This window comes from Macaca fascicularis, chromosome 1 (genome assembly GCF_037993035.2).
Source record: "Macaca fascicularis isolate 582-1 chromosome 1, T2T-MFA8v1.1".
In the NCBI taxonomy this organism is placed as follows: Eukaryota; Metazoa; Chordata; class Mammalia; order Primates; family Cercopithecidae; genus Macaca; species Macaca fascicularis.
Window position 1 is genome coordinate 65,251,395 of NC_088375.1, and position 15,585 is coordinate 65,266,979.

At 38.1% G+C, this 15,585-nt stretch overlaps 1 pseudogene; it reads left to right on the forward strand.

Annotated features, from left to right (window-relative positions):
- Positions 1-393: 393 nt before the first annotated feature.
- Positions 394-1,047, forward strand: LOC102116052 (cytochrome b5 pseudogene; annotated as a pseudogene).
- The last annotated feature ends 14,538 nt before the right edge of the window (positions 1,048-15,585 follow it).

Sequence of the window (15,585 nt, forward strand, 5' to 3'; positions counted from 1 at the left end):
CTTTGCAGGCCAGAAATTACAGTGGGAAATTCTGTCATTGAAAGGCCTCTTTGGCTGGGTGAGGTGGTTCACACCTGTAATCTCAGCACTTTGGGAGGCCGAGGTGGACTGATTGCTTGAGCCCAAGAATTCCAGACTGGCCTGGGCAACATGCCAAAACCTGTCTCTACAAAAAGTACAAAAAAAAAAAAAAAAAAAAGTCAGTCATAGTGGCACTCCCCTGTGGTCCCGGCTACTCACGGGTCTGACGCAGGAGAATCACCTGAACCCAAGAGGTCTAGGCTACAGTGAGCCATGATCATGCCTCTGCACTCCAGCCTCAGTGAAAGCACAAGACCCTGTCTCAAAAAAAAGAAAAAAAAAGAAGACCCAGCCCCCAGTGCTGTGTCCGGCATGGGGAATGTCCTGGGTGGGGCTGGCGGAGTGGCGCGCTCTCCTCCACCCGACGTGGCTGTGTGTGCTGGGCCTGGCTTGTGGCAAACCGAGGTGGCAGAGCAGTTGGAGGAGGCTGTGAAGTACTACACCCTAAAGGAGATTCAGAAGCACAACCATAGCAACAGCACCTGGCTGATCCTGCACCACAAGGTGTACGATTTGACCAAATTCCTGGAAGAGCATCCTGGTGGGGAAGAAGTCTTAAGGTAATAAGCTGGAGGTGACACTACTGAGAACTTTGAGGATGTCGGGCACTCTACAGATGCCAGGGAAATGTCCAAAACATACATCATTGGGGAGCTCCATCCAGATGACAGACCAAAGTTAAACAAGCCTCCGGAAACTCTTATCACTACTGTTGATTCTAGTTCCAGTTGGTGGACCAACTGGGTGATCCCTGCCATCTCTGCAGTGGCCGTCGCCTTCATGTATCACCTATACATGGCAGAAGACTGAACACCTCCTCAGAAGCCAGCACAGGAAAAGCCTGCTTTGGACACAGGAGAAAAAAAGCCAATGCTAACCACTTCAACTGACGGAAACCTTCACTTGAAAACAATGATTTTAATATATCTCTTTCTCTTTCTTCTGACATTAGAAACAAAACAAAAAGAACTGTACTTTCTGCGCTCACATTTTTCGAGTGTGCCTTTTTATTCATCTACTTTATTTTGATGTTTCCTTAATATGTAATTTACTTATTGTAAGCATGATCTTTTAAAAATATATCTGGCTTTTAAAGTAAAAAAAAAAAAAAAAAGGGAAGGGGAGGGGAGGGGAAGGGAGGGGAAGGGAGGGGAAGAGAGGGGAAGGGAGGGGAAAGAAGGGGAAGGGAGGGGAGCGGAGAGGAGAGGACGGGAGGGGAGCGGAGGGGAGGGGAAGGCCTCTTTGAATCCAGTGGAGATAATTTGATCCTGAAGGGATAAAGACCAAGTGGTAGCACTTACTCAACAGACCAGATGGAGGAGGTTATTGTAATTAACACCCAGTCAAAAGGGCAGTACTCAGAGTGGTTGATCCACAGATATACTTGACATTGGCCAGTTGAGTAACTTGTCCCTTATGATGAATGGGCACATGTGGTCCCTGAACACATTTTATGGCTATTTTGCAATTCAGGAATGCAAAGTTGGAATACATATGCTCAATAACTTGCAGACTACAAATATTGTTTTCCTACTCAGTTTATTTTCCTGGTAGGGAAGGACAACGGAAACCCTTAGAACTTTCCTGTACTTACCAAAAGAGTAAACCAAAAGCAATACTACTTTCCTGGATAAATTGCACAGATTAATGTAACCATCATTTATGATTTCTACAACATCATTCATCTCACCTGCTTGGCCAATGCAGAAAAGAAACGGTCATGAAAATGATATTGGCTTAACATTAACTTAATGAAAGCCTGACTCCAATTGATAGGGCCAATAAACATGTACCCTTCTACCTGCAATGCAGCTGTTGATTCAAAAAAATATTTTTATCTTGACCTGTTAATAAAATACACCAGAAACAGTTTCTTTTCACCTGGCATGGTTATTAACACATCTTTTCTGTTCTACTTAGGGTTAGATCAATTCTCTATCTGTCTTAATCTATCTGTAGGAACCTTGTTCACCTCTTCATTTCAAAGAATATTATAGCCCTAAGCATGACTAGGGCAGAGAGAAACTCAGGAGGATAGTAGAAGGAGCGCTATGATGATCATCAAGAGCCATACAATGCAGCTTCTTGGAACCAAGAACTTTGAGGATATTAAGGATGTTGGTCCATAGCTTAAAAACAATGGAAAGCCTTTAACAATTTTGAAAGCTTCAGGGATAGGTAAAATTGTGTGTGCATGGGGAGGGGTGGTGACTTTTTTGGTATTTCAATAACAAGGAGGAATTTATTCTATCAAATAGAACAAAATGAGACTTGTATTTTTTAGATATCACTTGTCAAAAATGAATTCAAATGGGAGGCACAGAAATTGAAGGGACATCAATTAAAAGACTAGTGCATTATTTTAAGCTACAGTTGGTGGTAGCTTGGAATATGCTGGCAGAAGATTTGGGAAGTATGAATGGATAAAGAGGTATTTTGAACAAAAAACAGATGGATCTCAAAGATGGACTAGATATTGGAGAATGAAAAGCGTCAGGTGTCATGGATGAACCTGAGATTTGTAAATTAGGTGACTGTATGCATGATGGTACTATTCAATGAGATTAGAAACATTGGCAGGAACCAATAACTTTGGAGGGAGTAAGAATTAAAGAAAGAGGAAAGAAACATGAAAGGTGGCTTGACAGTTAAGGACAGGTTTATTTTGGAGAAAACAAACATGAGGGGGCTTCTGCCCAAGTTAGGTTAGAGCCCACTTTCTTACAGACAAAGAGTTTTTAAGGATTCAGGTTGGAATCGTTTATCAGAGACTTGTACTGCTTCTGTGTTTCTTTGTTGTGCTTATCTGGGAGGGAGAGTTTTGTGTCTGTTCCCATACATCTTCCTGCAGCTGCAGGCGCACCCATCCCCCTGCCCTCCAAGTCTACTTTTAGCTTCCCTGTCTTAGCGCACTTAAAGGGAAAGGAATGTGCTTATTAAGGCTCATTGTTTTACTGGGGCCTGTTGTGTGACGGTGAAGTTTGGCAGTTACCCAAGAGACTTCCCCATCACCTCCCTCTGTGCCCAAGCTGTCTTATCTGTATTTTATTGTCTGCTCTTTCTGGCCGCTTGTTGTTAGAAGAGAAGTGATATCCTTGAAATGCATGAGGCTAGAAAAAGAGCTGGAACTTAAAGTGGTGGTGTTTGTCCAAGATGTGGTGCTCCTGCTCTGTCAGAGAGGACTGAGTTTGGTGTTTGACATATTGATATTAAAGTATCCACATGGAGAGGCAAAATAAGGTATACAGGGTCTTAGGTATAGAAGACAGGTGTGAGCTCAATTTAGAATTTTTCAATTCATATACTTATATGTGGTAATAGATATATTTGCCTGTGGAGATATAATAGAATGTGAAAAGAGCCCAGGATTCCGCCTTGAGAAACTCCAACATTTAATCACCAGCGAGAGGAGGATAAATCTGGAAAAAAAGATATATATGTATATAGAGAGGAAGAATGACCAGAGAGCTAATCAGATAACCAGTTGATAATGATATGTGGGGAAGACAGCAGAACAAATTGTTTCAAAAAGAAAAGAGTGGTTAATGTCAAATTCCACCAAGAACTGAAAAATGTTCATTGGCTTTGGCAATATGAAGGTGATTGTTAGTCATAATGAGAGAGATAGAGGCTAAATCAAAGTAGGTTGAACATTAATAAAAGGTGTTGAAAAGGACAGGCCATCTGTAACTCTTTCAAGACATTAAGAAATTTGGCTCAGGCTGGGCACAGTTGCTCACGCCTGTAATCCCAGCACTTTGGGAGGCTGAGGCGGGCAGATCACGAGGTCAGGAGATCGAGACCATCTTGGCCAACATGGTGAAACCCCATCTCTACTAAAATACAAAAAATTAGCCAGGTGTGGTGGTGCGTGCCTGTTATCTCAGCTACTTGGGAGGCTGAAACGGGAATAGCTTGAATTCGGGAAATGGAGGTTTCAGTGAGCTGAGATCACACCACTGCACTCCAGCCTGGGGGACAGAGCAAGACTCCATCTCAGGGAAAAAAAAAAAAAGAAAGAAAGAAATTTAGCTCTGGAAGTGCGGAGAAAGGGCTAGCTAGAAGAGAGTCTGAGGAGAAGAAGTTGGGGGAAGAAAGTCTGTTGAGACATTTTTTAGCTCTTTAAATGTCACGGGGAATGATCCAATGTTAGAACACAGTTGAAAATACAGGCAAGAGTGGAATTGTTTGATAGTTAAATGTTTCTGAAAAATCAGGAAAGAGTAGAATCCAAGACCTCATGTGAAAGAACTGACCTTCAATAAGAGAAGATATAAAATGGAAAAAAGAAAAGAATGCAGATGGAGGGTCCTAGAGTTGCTAGCACGAAATTGGGAGACTAGATCTCCGACAGCTTCTCAGTGAGGAAGGAGGAGAGACGGCAGGCAGAAAAGGGTCAGTTATGGTTGGAAGGGTGAAGAGTATAAAGAAGATACAAAGTAATCATTGATAAAGTGAATTAAAAAGAAGAAAACAGGCCGGGCGCGGTGGCTCAAGCCTGTAATCCCAGCACTTTGGGAGGCCGAGACGGGCGGATCACGAGGTCAGAAGATCGAGACCATCCTGGCGAACACGGTGAAACCCCGTCTCTACTAAAAAATACAAAAAACTAGCCAGGCGAGGCGGCGGGCGCCTGTAGTCCCAGCTACTCGGGAGGCTGAGGCAGGAGAATGGCGTAAACCCGGGGGGCGGAGCTTGCAGTGAGCTGAGATCCGGCCACTGCACTCCAGCCCGGGCGACAGAGCCAGACTCCGTCTCAAAAAAAAAAAAAAAAAAGAAAGAAAACAATGTAAGGTTGCCACACAAGGTTGAGAATCCATTTGAAATTGGTTATCCTGAATTTATCTACTAGTGCAACCTGCCATGTGACTCTATCTCAGTGCTTAGGTAAGGAAAGCAGAAAGTAACAATGATTGAGGTTTGGGATTTTCTAAACAGTTGCAATAAGGAAACAGGCAAAGGAGTTTGTTATTGGCAGGAGTGCTATTGAACTTGTGGTATAGACTCTAGACTGATTAAGGAAGGAACTGAAGATAGAGTGGACAAGTAGATTAGAATGGGGGAAAGGTGACAGAAAGTTCTCATGAAGTCAAACAAAGGTCAAGTAGTTTGACATTGGAATAGGTAAGCTGAATGCAGATGAGGTTGCATGTAGACAGCAGGATGTCTGAATTAGTGATTTTGGAAGGGGTGCCATATTAGGACATGACAAAGTCTAGGGTGTTACCAAGGGAGTATTCTGTTGGAACTATCTACTTGAAATCATGCTAAATTTGAACCTCACTCTCCAAAGTCAGTATAATTATATTTATAATTTTTAACCCTGGCATTGGCATTTATACTGTCAAAAATAAATAAATCCAATAGGGATAAGTTTGCATATTCAGTCTCTAAATCCATTCGCGCAAATTGCATTTACATGTCTTCAACTGATAGCAACTGTAACAATTTATATTTAGGGTTGCATACTTCCTCTTGATGACATTCAAATTTTTTACCCATTTATCAGAATTTCCTAAAACTGTGGTTCACAACCTTGGTTGGTTATCAGAATCACCTGGGGAACTTTTAAATTCATAAATTCTCAGCCTGTTCTGATTCAGTGAACAGTGAACCTGATTCAGTAGTTCCCAGGTGGGGCATGAGAATCTGTACATTTAAAAAAAAAACCTTCCCAGGTGATTCTGACAGTCGGTCAGGGATGACAACCATTGCCCTCAGAGATGGGTAAGAATTCCTCAGTAGATCTGCCACTGACTTCTCAATTCCTCAATACAAATTTCTGGAGCTACACATCCCAAAGGAACCAGCTTGAATGCTGGAAGAAGGAACCACAAACTATAAACTAATGGAGATAAAATTTTCCTTTTTAGTGCTAATTTATGGGTTTTGAATACTTTTAAAATATTAAGATAATTCTATTATGTTACCACCTGTTTTTTTTAAAGGGGCTACCTATTTCATGATTTCTCTTTTATAAGAGTAACACTTAGATGATAATTTTATTGCAAGACTATTATATTATAATTGTGTGTAGACTTTACAGTAAAAACGGCATAATTATTTGTAACATCAATTGCGAAGTTTTCTTGTTTTCTTACCTATGCTCCCATATCTGAGTTTTGGAAATGGAAAAAAAGAAAGAGAACTTGGGAAGCTATTGTAGAAGCCTAGGTTAGTGGTGACGATGGTGAAAACTACAAAAATAGCAGAATGGACCCGAAAAAAAGAGAAAGGTTGAAAGTGGTTTATAAGATAGGATAGAAAAAGTTGGGATTAGTAATAATATCTTCACATTTCTATAGGAGTTTGAAAACTAACTTTCTATTAATCATATCTTTAAGTGCTGCAAAGTAGAACTCTTTTTAATTTTGGTTTGAGACAATATATTTAGTCTTATTTCAGATTATACAATTATTCCTAATATTAACTTATTTTTGAACCAAAAAATAATCAGAGACTTAAAACCAACTTTCAAATTTGCAGTTGTACCACACATACTTTAACCTAAAAGAAGAATTGAAAGGCAAGTGCAATGTACCTTGGTTCCTATTTCCTATGGGAACTCTTGTGAGAGTCTAAGACAAAACCCATGGGGGAAGGGAGGAAGTGAATTCAATTACGTAACACAGACAAACCAGAGAATAGCAGATTAAAATAGTTATAAAATTCACCAACTCTAGGTGAAGGAAATTAAACCCTTTTGAAGTCCATATGTTTAGGAATAAAGTTCAACTACAAAAACACTACTGGAGCCTACGTGTGATCTATAAGTGTGTGCTTTCATTTTTCTTTTAATCTCACAAAATAATTATTCCTAGCAATTGATAGTTTATTACAAAAAGAAACCTGACTTTGGCCCTCTCACTGACCTGGAAGAATTTTTGATGACACATGTGTTAAATGTGTGATTGAGGTGAGGTAGGGATGAATAGCCAGAGCTGGTTAAAAGGATAAGCATCCAAAATAATATTGACCTAAGAAAGCTTTAGGTCAAATCTACCATATAGAAATACTACAAATATAACTATTTGTTATATATAAGTACTGTTGCATTATTAATTTAATAAAAATCTTCAAATGTTCAAATGTATAAATTCAATATGGATATCAAGATGGCTTATGAAGACCACGTATGAAAACAACTTCTCAATGTAATTAACTCAGTGAGTCAATAATGTGGTAGAACTGTCTAAATCGCTTCTGTCATCTTGGACCACATTAGTACAAGTTTAGTGTTCAGGAAAAAAGACGACAATCTCATGCTTTTCTTTGCTGATTATAAAGTACAATGTTGAGGTCAGCTTTGCCTCCACATTTTAGAAGGAGAGTAATCTAAATATGTTGTATCCAACAGCAAGTGAAGAAACTGGTACAAGAACTTGAATCCATAATATAATTAATGCAAGAAGTAAAATGCTTGGCCTATGGAAGCACATGATAGCTGGTGTCAGATACGGGAATTAGCAAATGGCGGAATTCAGTAAGGCCGATGGTTGAAAACAGCAAGTGGGCCAATTTTGTCTCCATGCCAAAGCAAGTAAGGAGAGAGGTAGGGCACAGTGACTCACGCCTGTAATCCCAGCACTTTGAAAGGCCGAGGCAGGTGGATCACGAGGTCAGGAGATCAAGACCATCCTGGTTAACACGGTGAAACCCCATCTCTACTAAAAATACAAAAAATTAGCCGGGCATGGTGGTGGGTGCCTGTAGTCCCAGCTACTCGGGAGGCTGAGGCAGGAGAATGGTGTGAACCCAGGAGGCGGAGGTTGCAGTGAGCCAAGATCGTGCCACTGCGCTCCAGCCTGGGCGACAGAGCGAGACTCTGTCAAAACAAACAAACAAACAAACAAACAAACAAACAAAAACAAGAAAATTACAAGTAAGGAGAGAATGCCTAAACAAATTTCTAGTGAAGAGGGGACTAATAAAGCTCTTTGCAGATAATGTTAAAACAGTGTGTATTGGTCTCAAAAATATAAAATAAAATAAAATAAAAGAGAGTATATTGCATAAAGCACAGGAAGGAAATGTTCAGAAGCCCCAAACATTTTCAAATATGGGTGCCAAACTGACTGTGTCAAAATGACCACCTGGAAAATCATCAAAAACACAGGTTCTAGATCCTTCATCTGGGAGTTTCTAAGTTCTTTAGCCTAGGTTCAGACACAGAATCCATTTTTAACATGTTCCTGGGTGATTGTGATGGCCAGCCATGTTTAGAAATCACTGAATCATATTGAATGTAAAATTCTATTCCAGTCTAAACCCTGTAATTCCAAATGCTTATGAAACATTCTGCTATTGGCCAAATGGCCTGAGAAAATATTCAGTGAGGTTAATATTTGATTTATATTTATTTTGTTATACTTAATTTATAAGAATATCCTAAAAATATCACCTGAAAGAGAATTTGGAAGCATGAAGAAAAAGAACAAACACTAGTTTGTTTATTGTCTAGTTATTCCAGTAGGTTGACTAAGAACACTGATGTTTGTCAGATGTCATGGAAGTCCCAGGGTCAAATCTAATACCCCTTTACCATCCTGCAGAAAGCACCGGTCTTTCTTGGTTTGATTAGAGGGATTTTCCAAAAAGGAGAACAGAGTCTTTTGTCCAAATATCCAACTGTACTGTCTGATGAGCACTCATTTAAAAAACATATTAGAAAGAATATTGCTTATGATTAAAAGTTTTACAAAGCACAAAAGTCCTTTAGTCAGCATGAACATTAGCCAGCAACACTCAAGAATTGTTTCTGTGATATCTGTTATCTAGTTCTGGATTCTTCTTTCACTGTGTATACTCAAACATGTGACACTGGGTTTTGGAGAGTAATTTGTTTCCTTAGAGCAAGGATTGCTGAACTGAAAAAGCAGGACAAAGGCAGAGTTTCTATAGGTGAGGCTGTAGGTCCGTTTTCAATAGATCAGTCTTGAAAGTGCTAAGGAAGAGACTTTATAAAATCATAAGACATAAGAGCTGAAACAGCCCTTAAGAATTTTAGAGTTCAACCCCTCCTTTTACAAAGGAGGAAACGAAGTCCAGAGAAAGAATGTGAATTGACCAAAGTCCTTCCCTTAGTGATGGAATTGGCACCAGAATGTGAGCATCCATTCTCAGGCAAGTAGTAGAAGAAATTCCAAGAGTATTGACCTCAGACACCACTCAGGAAAAGTAGCCCCATTAAAGTGAAGGGAGGCAGTGGTGATGTGAGATGTAATTAACAGTTCATTTAGCCTGTGCTGACAATGAGAACTGGATGGCAATTTGCTCTGCATGTAGAAAACATGTGCATAGGATGACAGTGGTAGGGAATCAATGATTGTAGTAATTCATGAGCAAAGCACTGGAGAAAGACAATGTAAGAAAAGAACTAAAGGCTAAATTCAGGTTATTGGGATAAAAATTAAACCTGGGGTCTCTAGATTAGTATTTCCTGAGATACTGTTTATTTCATAAATAGAACATAAGAACTAGAACAAGAACCAGAAACAGCATATAAAGAAGGCAATATTGCAAAGAAAGAGATTTAGATGCATAGAATATGCTGTGGATTTAGGGGAAGCTACAGAAGGAAAGATAAAGACAACACCTAGATAGAAAGCAATGGCTTCCCCTCTAACACTACCCTGGGATCACATTATTGCCACTAAAATAATGTAAAGTCATAGAAAAATGTTTAGGTTAGGATAAATGTTAGAAGAGTCCTCAAATGAACTCGTGTCCAGGAGGAAATATTATGGCACACATAAGAAGGGAATTGGGACTTTGGTCTCCCTATTAAATTGGAAAAGAACAAAGCCTTGAAGAATAAGACTGTATACAAAGGATATAAAGCTAAAATTTAACTAGTTGTGATTCAATTTTTTCTAATAGGAGTCTGGAATCATAGTTAAGCTGGGTAAATGATTAAGTAAATTTTGTTCAGTAGAATATGATGTGATTATTAAAGTGATACATATGAGGACTTTGGAAATACATTAAAAATTTATGACCTAAGGTAAGTGAAAAAAACATGTATCATACGGTGATTGTGATAATCGATATGGAAATAATTTTAAATGACACAGTGTATTTATACTATGTAATATATAGAAAATTTATTTTTTCATTGGGATAAAGATTAAGAATCAAATAATCAAGATTAATGTCACAGAACACATGTAGCTGTTGTTTTAAGAAGAGTGGTTTATGGGTCTAGATTTTTATCAAGCGGTTCCAATAATGGGCATTAAAAAATATGGTTAAATCAGATTCTTGGCTAAGATTGAGAACCCATATATAAGGTAAACTTCAAAGCTTGGTAGAAGGAACTTAATGAATAAAATATGATTTTACAATACCGTAAAATCTTTACACAGAATGATGGTTTATCAATAGGAAACACACAGGAAAAATATACACTGTAATTGTGTAATGGGCTTATTGAAAGTGAAGGAACTGTGGAATTTTTTTAGTGAAACCTCTTTAAAGTATAGAAAAAAGATCAGAGAGCACTTGACTGGGAAAACAAAGTAGACTCCCAAACTCCAAATTAGTTTGGAAAGGCTGAGAAAAGTGACAAGATGTAGAATATTGATTTTGTATGAGATAAATGGCAACTTCCAAAATTAGGTGATCAGAATCACAAGGAAAGAAATTCACGCATGTGTGTGTTCAGTTTTGCTGAAAGAAGTCTTCCTTCCTTGTCTTCTCAGTATCCTATCACAGTAAGTGCTCAGATAGAAGTTTTTGAATAGGAAGTCCTTTCCCCATTGCTTGTTTTGGTCAGTTTTGTTAAAGATAAGATAGTTGTAAGTGTGTGGCCTTATTTCTGGGTTCTCTATTCTGTTCCATTGGTCTATGTGTCTATTTTTGTACCAGTACCACGCTGTTTTTGGTTACTGTGTTCCTGTAGTATAGTTTGAAGTCAGGTAGTATGATGCCTCCAGCTTTCTCAGTTTTGCTTAGGGTTGCTTGGTGCTGGGATAACTGGCTACCCATATGCAGAAGAAGATTGAAACTGGACTCCTTCCTTACACATTATACAAAAATTAACTCAAGGTGGATTAAAGACTTAAGCGTAAAACACAAAACTATAAAAACCCTGGAAGACAACCCAGGCAATACCATTCTGGATACATGAATGAGCAAAGATGTCAAGACGAAGATGCCGAAACAATTGCAACAAAAGCAAAAACTGACAAATGGGATTTAATCAAACTAAAGAGCTTTTGCACAGCAAAATAAACTATCAACAAAGTGAACAGACAGAATGGGAGAAAATTTTTGCAAACCGTGCATCTGATAAAGGTATAATATCCAGAATTTATAAGGAACTTAAGCAAATTTACAAGAAGAAAAACAACCCCATTAAAAAGTGGGCAAAGGACATGAACACTTTGCAAAAGAATGCATACATGCAGCTAACAATCATATAAAAAAAGCTCTACATGACTGATCATTAGAGAAATAGAAATCAAAACCACAATGAGATACCATCTCATGCCAGTCAGAATGGCAAATATTAAAAGGCCAAAAAACAACAGATATTGGCAAAGTGGCAGAGAAAAAAGAACACTTATATACTGTTGGTGGGCATGTAAATTGATTCAGTTATTATGGAAGACAGTGTGGCAATTCCTCGAAGACGGAAAACAGAACTACCATTCGATCCAGAAATCCCATTACTGGGTATATACCCAAAGGAATATAAATCATTCTGCCATAAAGACACATGCACATTAATGTTCACTGCAGCACTGTTTATAGTAGCAGAGACATGGAATCAACCTAAATGCCCATCAATGGTAGGCTGGATAAAGAAAATGTGGTACATATATACTGTAGAATACTATGCACCCATAGAAAAGAACAAGAACTATGCACCCATAAAAAAGTATAAGATCATCCTTGGCAAAAACATGAATGGAGCTGGAGGCCATTGTCCTTAGCAAGATAATGCAGGAAGGAACAGAAAACCAAATACCTCATGTTATCACTTGCAAGTGGTAGCTAAACAATGAGAACACACGCACACATAAAGGGCAACAATGCACAGTATTGGACCTATTGGAGGGTGGAGGGTAGGAGGAGGGAGAGGATCCAGAAAAATAACTAACGGGTACTAGGCTTAATGCCTGGGTGATAAAATAATCTGTACAACAAGCCCCCATGACATAAGTTTACCTATATAACAAACCTGCCCATGAACCCATGAACTTAAAAGTAAGAATAAAAAAAAAAGAAGAAGAAGAAGAAGTTTTTGGGTTGTCTTTCTCGTACTACGAAAACCCTATGCAGTTTAAACATGACTAAGGACATTCTCCTTTTTAATAATATTTCTCTAAGTCACAGATATCTCAACGTTCCAAGTTTCTAAATTACCCTTACAAGCTTCTTTCATTAGCACCGGTTTTAATTAAAAGCAGTTGCACAAACTGCAATTCCTTTTGCACCAACCTGATAGATCAGAATCTCTGTGAGTGAGCCCCAGTTTATTTCTGTGAGCCTCTTCCATGATTCTAATGCTCAGCCACTGATCTCACCAGCAAAGCTGTCTCATCAGGTTAGGGCAGGGCCCAGATCAGTAGCCAGATCAAAACTGCAATTACTTTTGCACCAACCTGATCATTGGTCTTGGAAAGGAATGGGTGACTTTAAAAAGCTCCCCAAGTGATTCTAATGTACAGCCAGGGTTAAGAGTCACAGCCTTGTGTGAAATTGGGCGAAACCTCTCTCAATATACTTTCCTTGTGTCTTTTCTTTGATTCCAAATTGAGAAGTAGCCTTCTCATGCCTAGATGCTGGTTAGGAAAAAAGAGGAGAGGTTCCATGTAGGAGTCATGAAAGTACTGGTCACTGGAAAAGCCATACAATTTATAAAAATGGTTGCTTGGAAGTTCTGTTTCTGTGAATCTCTCCACTAGAAAACAATCCATGGTCCTTATGCTGATGGAAGTCACTTTCTGAAACTGAAGTCAGGGATCAGGCTTGGAACATGAGGACACATATGTTAACCTTGAGAAATCTTGCGTGGGTGACTAGCCAACCTGGATACACAATGCCAACTTTCTTGTCTCTGGTCCCAGGTTTTCTAGTTTCTGTTGCAAACCACCTCTGTTTCATTGAAATATTCTTTCTTTTTTATTATAAAATATTTCAAATATACAGGAAAATCAGAAGAACAATGATCAACTATAAGCCCACTACCAAACTTTGCCACATCTCATCATTTTGTACATGTGCTTCAGAATTTTTACAATAAAATAACAGCTACAAAGCCCCTTGTCCAATCCAAGTTCCCTCCTTCTACACTTAGAGATAAGCACTATCCATAAAGTGGCAATCATCCTTCCTATGAATGTTTTATCATTTTACCAAAAGTAGATACATTTTAAAACAAATGCATTTTATTTAAAATGTATGCAAAACAGTAGTTTTGTATAGCTGTAATTTTTATATAAATGGCATCATCCTTCATGTATCCTGCAATTTGCCATCTTTGCTTCAGTACGACTTTGAGCGCCATGCTAATACAAGCAACTTTAATTCAATCATTTTCACTGATAAAATCATTGAAAATTGTATAAATGCTTGAGTTTCTCTTGGGTGTGTATAGAGCTGTAATTGTTGGGTGAATACATATATACATCTTTAAATTTACTAGATACAAACAAATTATTTTCCAAAGTAGTTCTAATTTTATGAAACTCCTTGATAATTCTCAAAATTCTGTAAGACTTTCCCTTCTACAATATGTGAATGCTGGCAGAAATCATTTGTAAAGCAGCATATACAGACACAGAATATTGACACAAGGAAAGGGACTAAAAGTAAGTTAGCCATTAAAGATGTTATGCTAAGAGAAATAGTGTACTACATTACTGCATGATGAAACTGGAAACTGCCTTCCAACTCAGTGAAAGCATCCTTATTTTTCCAAACAGACCTAGAAAGTTTGGAACTGTTTATAAAATAAAGGTTTTATTACGTATATTGTTGCTGTTGTTTTTATTGCTTTTAAGTTTAGAGAATTTTTTTGTCACCTTCAAATCATGTAAGCTAAAGTGAACATACTCATTGGAGCCTTTCCCAATGTGTTAAACTTGCTTTAATAAGTTTATCAACTTTTAATGTATATTGTTACTCCTGTAACAAAGAAACTATATTTTTAGCTTGGTTAGTTGTGTTATTTGTCACATATTAATAAGTAACTTTACAGCTTATTAATTCTGAAGAAATTCAAAAGTACTTCACTGTCTTATTTCCAGTATTGAGAATAATTCTTTCTAATGCCTCTTAATACCCAAATTGAACTCCAACATATGAAAATCATTTTGCTTCCTCTCAGAATACCAAGTACTCTTGTGCTTTAAAAATGCCTCTTCAAGTTCTTACTTTGGGCTGGGCATGATGGCATGAGTTTGAGGCCAGTCTGAACAACATAGCAAGATCTCATCTCTAAAAAAATTAATTTAATTAAAAAAATAAAATTTTACTTTGCAAAATTGTAAAATTTCACTTGATAAACTTGTATGTATATTTCAATTAACTACCAATTATCTGGATATCTTGGCAGTGCCTTTTCTCAATCTTCAGTGACGAAGTTTTTAAAAACTTGATTGCTGATAAATTAGGGAAGGGAAAGTAATTTATTTTTACTAAAATACTATTCTAAGTGTTTCAGATTTAGTTTTGTGTCATCACTAAATTACATTAAGTTACATCACTAAAGTAAATTTGTTTATTAAAGTTCTTTTTAAACTGAAGTCTCCGTAAAGAAGGTCAACTATAGGACTTTTCCACACATCAGGGAGAAGTAGAAATAAAGATGAAGAGACATGACTAATCCTGTGTCTTCTTGAAGCCAAAGATATTTGTTTAAATGAATATTTGGATAAACTCCAAGAGAAACAAAAGGGCTATTAAGAAAAGGTAGGGAATTCTGGAAGGAGTGTGAAAGGACACCCTCTTCCACTACTTACTGGCCCCTCACTGTTCCTCAGAATCACGGCCACCTCTGGAGGCAGACATAGGATGCCCCTGATGACAGCAGTCCGTCTCTGTTCCCAAAGGGTATTCTGCATCCCTTAAAACAGTGAGGGTTCAAGTCTTTGTTTCAGTACCTCATAAACACAAAATCTGAAATAAGTAAAATACAGTAAAATATGATATGCAAATCCATGAATTTTGCAGGAAGACAGGTCCAAATGGAAGGAAAATCTTTTTCTGCTTTGACTGGAAGGAATGAAAACAGAAATGGTGATGAAATGCCTGCAAAGCATTAGGCAGTCTGGAAAGTCCCTGCAAATGTCCCTGTCCCCCATCCTCCAGACCACCCCACACCATTATCACGACTAGCAACAGGACCAAGTCACAGAGATGTTTGACCATTTTTGTGGACTGCTCATTGCTTAGCACTATGTGACAGAAGTATTCTGAGGCAGCTTACTGCTTACTGTAGAGGGTGCTGGTTTTCTTTTTTTTTTAATCTTTTTATTATTATTATTATTATACTTT